Here is a 6,934-nt window from a genome sequence, read left to right on the forward strand (position 1 = left end):
AGGTTTTTGGGGGATTAAAAAAAGGAGTGAATGGATTTTTATCATTGTAGAGTGGTTGTGTCTACGCACTACCAAGACACATTTATATGCAAATGAAGATATTTTGCATGCAATGTCTCCTTTAAAATTTAAATATTATAATCTTAATTCAAGTGATGAATTTCGAAAGTCTGACAGGAATCAGTGTTGACTGTTGAGTACTACTGTAAGGTTAACCCTGCCTGGTTTACATGCTTGAAAATGATTAACAATTGAAAACATTAGAAATTTAGAAAAGTAATCAAATGTAATCAGTTACATTACTTTAATAAAGTACCGTAATTGAAAAGTTACACTACTTATTACATTTTAAGTAGGGTAACTTGTAATCTGTAACCTATTACATTTTCAAAGTAACCTTCCCAACACTGCTTATCCTGCACCTGCAGTCTTAAAAAAATAAGTTTCAACCTCTCTTCTCAAGTCCCACAGCTTTGAAAAATTTTCTGAAATGAGTCAGTCAAAAAATTTATATTTAATTGCACCATAAGGCCCTTTAGGAATTTGTAGCCCTATTCATTCCCATCTAAACAGTCACTTTCACTGACAGAGTGTTTTTGACTGAGAGCCAAATAAATGTTAGCTGGTTCCCCTTCAAGCAGACTTACAGACCAGCATTGTCTAAGAGTCTTAGAGTGTCTTTAATAACTATCCAGGAATTAAAACGTACTTATAACAAGAGACTAAAGAGAATAGGGTCTCTCAGACAAGGTTGTATTAACATACATCATGGTGTGTTTGTAGAGGGTCTGTGTGTTTACATTACACATTCTGGGTAAATATCACTTTTTAAATAATATTTTCAGAAAAAGAGAAGAGTGACTGACACAAAGTTTACAATTGGTATTAAGATCGGTCTCGGTTGATCCAATCACATGTGGTCAGCATGGCCATTGTAGAATGCTGAAAAATATCACAGTTTCTCACAGGCATCCTTGGATTATAAATGAAGCACAAACATCATGATCTTGCCAGCAGAATGTTGTCAGTTATTTTAAATCAGTACCTGTAATGTGATGTCAAACATACTGAAGAAGTTCCGTCAAGTCTTCAGCTTATATAAGTGCTTTATTTGAGGAGACAGCCATCTGCAGTTATCTCCGACGCCATAGTGGGTATTATTGAGTGCACTCATTCAATCCCTTTAAAATAGGGGTGTCAAACTCAATTCCTGGAGGGCCGGAGCCCTGCAGAGTTTTTTTTCCCAACCCTGCTCCAACACACATACCATGCAGTTTTCAAATAAGCATAGAGGACTTGATTAGTTGATTAGTTAGTTAAAACGATCATACAACCGATGTGCACGTCTGTATGCATGGTGAGCGTCGCGCCAAAATAATTCCCGCTCCTCACGGGAAGATGGCGTCCGGAGCTCTCTCCAGTGTCCGAATTCGGTCACTCGTTCACTCAACTATCCACCTTTTACATATGCCCCCATGACGCTTTGCGCGAATTAGGGGGGTAAACAACAAACGGAAGATTCGCTCTGTAAACGCAAAAATATGCATTTTTATACAACAGTTCTTTATAGCCCTCGAATCTGATTGGCTGAGAGGTCTTATGGCCCTCGAATCTGATTGTCTGAGAGGTTTTTTTTATCCATAAGATAACCACCCAATGTCGCCATAGCCATCGCCAACGTTTGTATCACTCCACAAAATTTTATAAATAATACTGTTTTTGTGTAACAGAATGTAGTTTAAAGAGTTTTTTTAGGTGAGAATGTAGTTGTTTAGTCTTCAAATATGTGGTTTGTTAATAAAGATAACACCTATTTGAAAATTTGCTTCAACGATTTCGGAGATGTGAGCTCCAGGGCGTCAGCGGCAGTTCAGCACTCATGAACCCGCCGAGAGCAGCCTCACCTCAGCCAGTTCTTCTGGAATTTGCAGCTTGCTCTGATGTCTCTATAGTGGTTAAACATGAGATATAATTTGTTTTGGGTAAATCTAATGGGCAATCGTTGGTCTCCTTAATCTATTATTTGTCCCAGAGCAAATAGTATTGGATGAGGTGATTCAGGGGAAAGATTCATAGCTTTATATTTTTATATAACTTTCATGATGGTTGTTGTTGTTTATTAAATATTATTATACAATAAATAATAGTGTTTAATAATAGTATTTGATATTGAGAAACTGTGTGTGTTCAGAGCAAGCGGCAACCTTCCAGTCTCTCTCTTGAAACCAACACGGAAGTGACTTAAACTTTGCCCATTTTCGATTATCCGTGAGTGACGCGCTGCCAAGATGGCGACGGGCCGCTCTGCCTACTTTAGGCTTCAAAAATGCTCTTCAGAAACCTACGGGTGACGTCACGGACACTACCTCCATGTTTTTTTACAGTCTATGGTTCGGAGTGATGGTGATTTTAGTTACACTGTCCCGCCGTTAGATGGCGACAAGAGACTGTTTTTACAAGTCAGCAGTAAAGACTTTTATATTGAAAGAGACTGTGAAACAGGGTTGTAAAAAGAAGTTATTAAAAATGCTCTTCAGAAACCTACGGGTGACGTCACGGACACTACCTCCATGTTTTTTTACAGTCTATGGTTCGGAGTGATGGTGATTTTAGTTACACTGTCCCGCCGTTAGATGGCGACAAGAGACTGTTTTTACAAGTCAGCAGTAAAGACTTTTATATTGAAAGAGACTGAAACGCTGTTGTAAACAAAGAAGTTATTTTACTTTCAACAACATTGTAACTAAGACGCAGTTAACAAATGCAGTGAGCAACGCTGCCGTCGGAAATCCCCCTAACAGATGAAAGGATAGTACGACAAAGATATCGCTTTCCTCAGCGGACATTCAAACTGGTGTTTTATTGTAAAGATGAGATTGAGCTGAAGAATGAATGCTGTATCAGATGCAGGTAATCACACTCGCTCAGTCCATCTCTCTCTCATAATACTTGACTCTACATAATACAGTGAGCTTTAAATACAGTGACACCATAAGCTTTTAATGAAGCAACTCAACGTTCCTTCGCTACTAGTTATGTTTTCAAATGAGTAACGGAGGCTTCTATACTAACGTGCGTCAACGTGCGTCGTAGCCTACGAGTCAATAGGTGTCATCATGGTACAGTCTGCATACATGTCGTACCCAAGTTATATTTATCAGATCCATGTCGCACATTGTGATTTGCAATGATCTTATAGGATTGCTAAAATCGTGCAGTGTGTAGAAGGCTTAATGGTCTACAACAAAGTAGGGGGAGACCGGGGATGGTTGTAACATTTTTTACATTTCTGTATCTTGGAGTTCTTTTAAGCCAGTGCGTTCAAAATGTGATTCAAACTAGTTACAAGTGTCTGCTATTAAATGGCATAGATATTATCTTTGCAGCACAAACAGAAAATTCATGATTTGGTTTCAAACACGAGGAGTGAACTATTACAATTGACCCCATAGTCCAGGTTAGTTGTAACATACCCTGGGGTGAGATGTAACATTATAATATCCACCAAGGTGAGATGTAACATTATGCAATAAGGATTATGACAAAAACGTGTTTTTTTTTTTAAAAAGCTTTTTATTCAACACTGGCTTTTCAACATAATTGGTATTTGTGTCTTTGTGTGTGTGTGTGTGTGTGTGTGCGTGTTACATTAGCATCATGATAATAAAACTGAATTATGTGTGTGTGTGTGTGTGTGTGTGTGTGTTTAAGCATGTTTTTTAATGTCAGTCATAGTAATTGGCCATAAAAAAATTTGAACTTGAACACTTGAACGTTGAGAGACACCCCTTGGTTTGTCTTTCTCTTCCAAGAACTAGGCATACTGAAATTCAAAGAAAACATATAAATAAAACAAAAATTTGCTTGCTTTGTAACATGCTTCACTGATAACCCAGACTAATCCAGAGTCTTGTAGCCATGAACTAGCTCACCTTACAGCTAACAGCCAAAACAGTAGCACTAACAACTTGCATGAAAGATATCTACACAGACACAAAATAAACATAATTTAACTTTGATGAGTTTAACTACAAAGCAGGGACTGCCATCACAAAAATAAATTAAGTTTAAAAAGTTACTTTCTTACCTCAAAATTAGTTTTTCTCCTCTAAAATCTGCTTTGTCTGCCACAGGGCTCTACTTCCTCATGTGGAATAAGGACCAAACTGAGAATGTGTGAATTGAATTAGGTGATTTGTAATTTGTCCCTTATTTGAGAAATTGGAAGTGTTACAACTGACCCGTGTTACAACCATACTCGGTTTCCCCCCAGAAAGCTTTGGTGTATATTTAATTACTAATTTTTATCCAAAAATTAAATCAAAAGTTGTTCAAAAACATGCAATTACACAATCTGACCACCAACGTTCAGACACCATTTTAGTAATTTTGAGCTCAACTGTCACGGAAACAAACACACAGGATAGTGGGATATGATATAATACAAAACCGATCAGATTAATCTATCTCAGTAGACAGGATGTGACACAATTTATTCATAGCATTTGAAGTGCTTCCTACCACTGGGCAGCATTTTTCAGCTTTCTAACGCAGTCAGGGTAAAGGGGCGACAATCACAACTATGTAATATTAACTATATTAAACGTTTAATATATTGTACAAGCATAACATGCTAGTAATGAGTTCCACAAGTTTTAAATACCTTTGGTATATGAATATTACATTTTGAATATTACTTTGTCCTTTTGTGGGATACTTCCTTACGATTGAATTTTGTGCTGAAATTTCTCACAGTTTTTATTCACTGCACTGCACCAGAAGTTGCAATGCCCACAGAAGCTATATGTTCATACCAGGTGTAAATGGGACCAAAGAGAGCTGCTCTACCCTGCAGTACAGACAGGATAACAGTGTAACTTCCTTCTCTTGTGGCTTAGCTAGCAACAAAACTGAAGCAGCCTAGATGTGACTGGACAAAGACAGAAAAAGTCAAGAAAAAACATATGCGGAGTGAGATGAAATGCAATCAGACACTTGTTCAGAATTACAAAAGCACAGAAAGTATATTCTCTTTGCTTTCTCTGTGTCTCTGTTTGTCCCCTAAGCCTGAAGGGGTGAAGATATCATCTGAATCAGTCCACCACCACTGTGGTCCCTGACATCCAGACTCCAGCCAGTTCTGTTTGTTTTCCTTTAATGTTGCTCTTGTCACAGGGTGTAAATGGGACCAAAGAGAGCTGCTCTACCCTGCAGTACAGACAGGATAACAGTGTAACTTCCTTCTCTTGTGGCCTAGCTAGCAACAAAACTGAAGCAGCCTAGATGTGACTGGACAAAGACAGAAAAATTCAAGAAAAAACATATGCGGAGTGATATGAAATGCAATGAGACACTTGTTCAGAATTACAAAAGCACAGAAAGTATATTCTCTTTGCTTTCTCTGTGTCTCTGTTTGTCCCCTAAGCCTGAAGGGGTGAAGATATCATCTGAATCAGTCCACCACCACTGTGGTCCCTGACATCCAGACTCCAGCCAGTTCTGTTTGTTTTCCTTTAATGTTGCTCTTGTCACAGATGTTGATGGATTTTTCAAATGGGGAAATAATCCGTGATGTCGCATCACATTTGCTGATGTTTGAAGATGATTATGTAATGACATGCTGTGTGATTTAGACATCTGATAACAGAAGTGATTGCCGTACCGATTTGTTCAAACCTCCCAAGAAAAGACCATCATTTTGGATTGAGTGTTCCTCTGATGCTAGTGGTGGACTTACATTCCCAACATCTCAGTGAGTGACTCAAAGGAAACTTATTCTGAGAAAGATATAAAAAGAAGAAGAAATAAAAGAGATGAGATGGAGAGATAATGAGAAAGTGCACACAACATGAAAGTGCTCCGTTTCTTTTTTTATCTGCAAAGAACAATGGGCATTTGAGTGCACAGTATTAACATTTAAGACCAGTTTCATAGGCAAAAACAGAGACACACCTTTAATGGTTTATTAAAGTCAAGATAACATGTATCAAAAACAATAAAACATTGACTATGACTCTGCCAGCAAGAATGTAGCAACTGAATTTGTAAGCTTTGTGTGAAAAGTTTAAAATTGGTTTTGTACTACGTATAAGTGAACTCAAAAATTAAATTAACAAAATTAAGTGTCCCCAAATGAACCATTGAATTGCCTCTTTTAAAAAAAGCACTCATTTCCCAATCCCATTGCTTAATCTGGAAATCAGTGAATCTATAATTATTATCTATGCTGTCGAGTTTACTCTGTGCTATAATTAGTTTACTTTGAAAGCCTCTTTGCTGTTACTACTAAATACATAACAAAGCAGTCAGAGGAGACATTACACAACCTTTTAAACCTGAGGAGATGGTGACATGCTTGGCCTATTTTCATTTCAGTTGTCACAATTAATAAGAATATTCACAGAAACATTTATAAAACTATTTTGATTTTAAGTGTATTGACAAGTTGATGCTTCCCCTTTAAATTGACTTGATTTTTTGAAGCACACACACACAGGTTTTGGAGGAGATCTCTGTTATTTGGTGAACACCCTCCACACTGTCAGTCTCGCTGTTTGTTTTGGCTCCTGAGGGCTTCCTGAGTCAAACGTGTCTCAGGTTTGGAACAAGAACATAAGTCTGCAAGTTCTGCCTTGAAACAGTGTTTGTCTCTTATTAAAAGTATTACGATGGAAAAAGTATCTTACAAATACAATGGTTGTTATGTGTTTAGTTTAATTCACTTCCAGTGAGCTTGACTTGCTCTGTGATCTCTTGACTTATACTGAGACCAAACTGCTAGATAGTAAAAGTTTTTGTTAATGTTGGAAAGTGTGTTGTTAAAAGATAAATTGATATTTCATAAACACTGTTGACCAAATGAACTTTAACCCATTTTTGTTTTTCTTAATCACATGCACTTGCTTACGTGAGAGACACGTGTCATGCCTGATGG

This window comes from Sinocyclocheilus rhinocerous, unplaced genomic scaffold, assembly GCF_001515625.1.
Source record: "Sinocyclocheilus rhinocerous isolate Xijiao unplaced genomic scaffold, SAMN03320098_v1.1 scaffold591, whole genome shotgun sequence".
Taxonomy (NCBI): Eukaryota; Metazoa; Chordata; class Actinopteri; order Cypriniformes; family Cyprinidae; genus Sinocyclocheilus; species Sinocyclocheilus rhinocerous.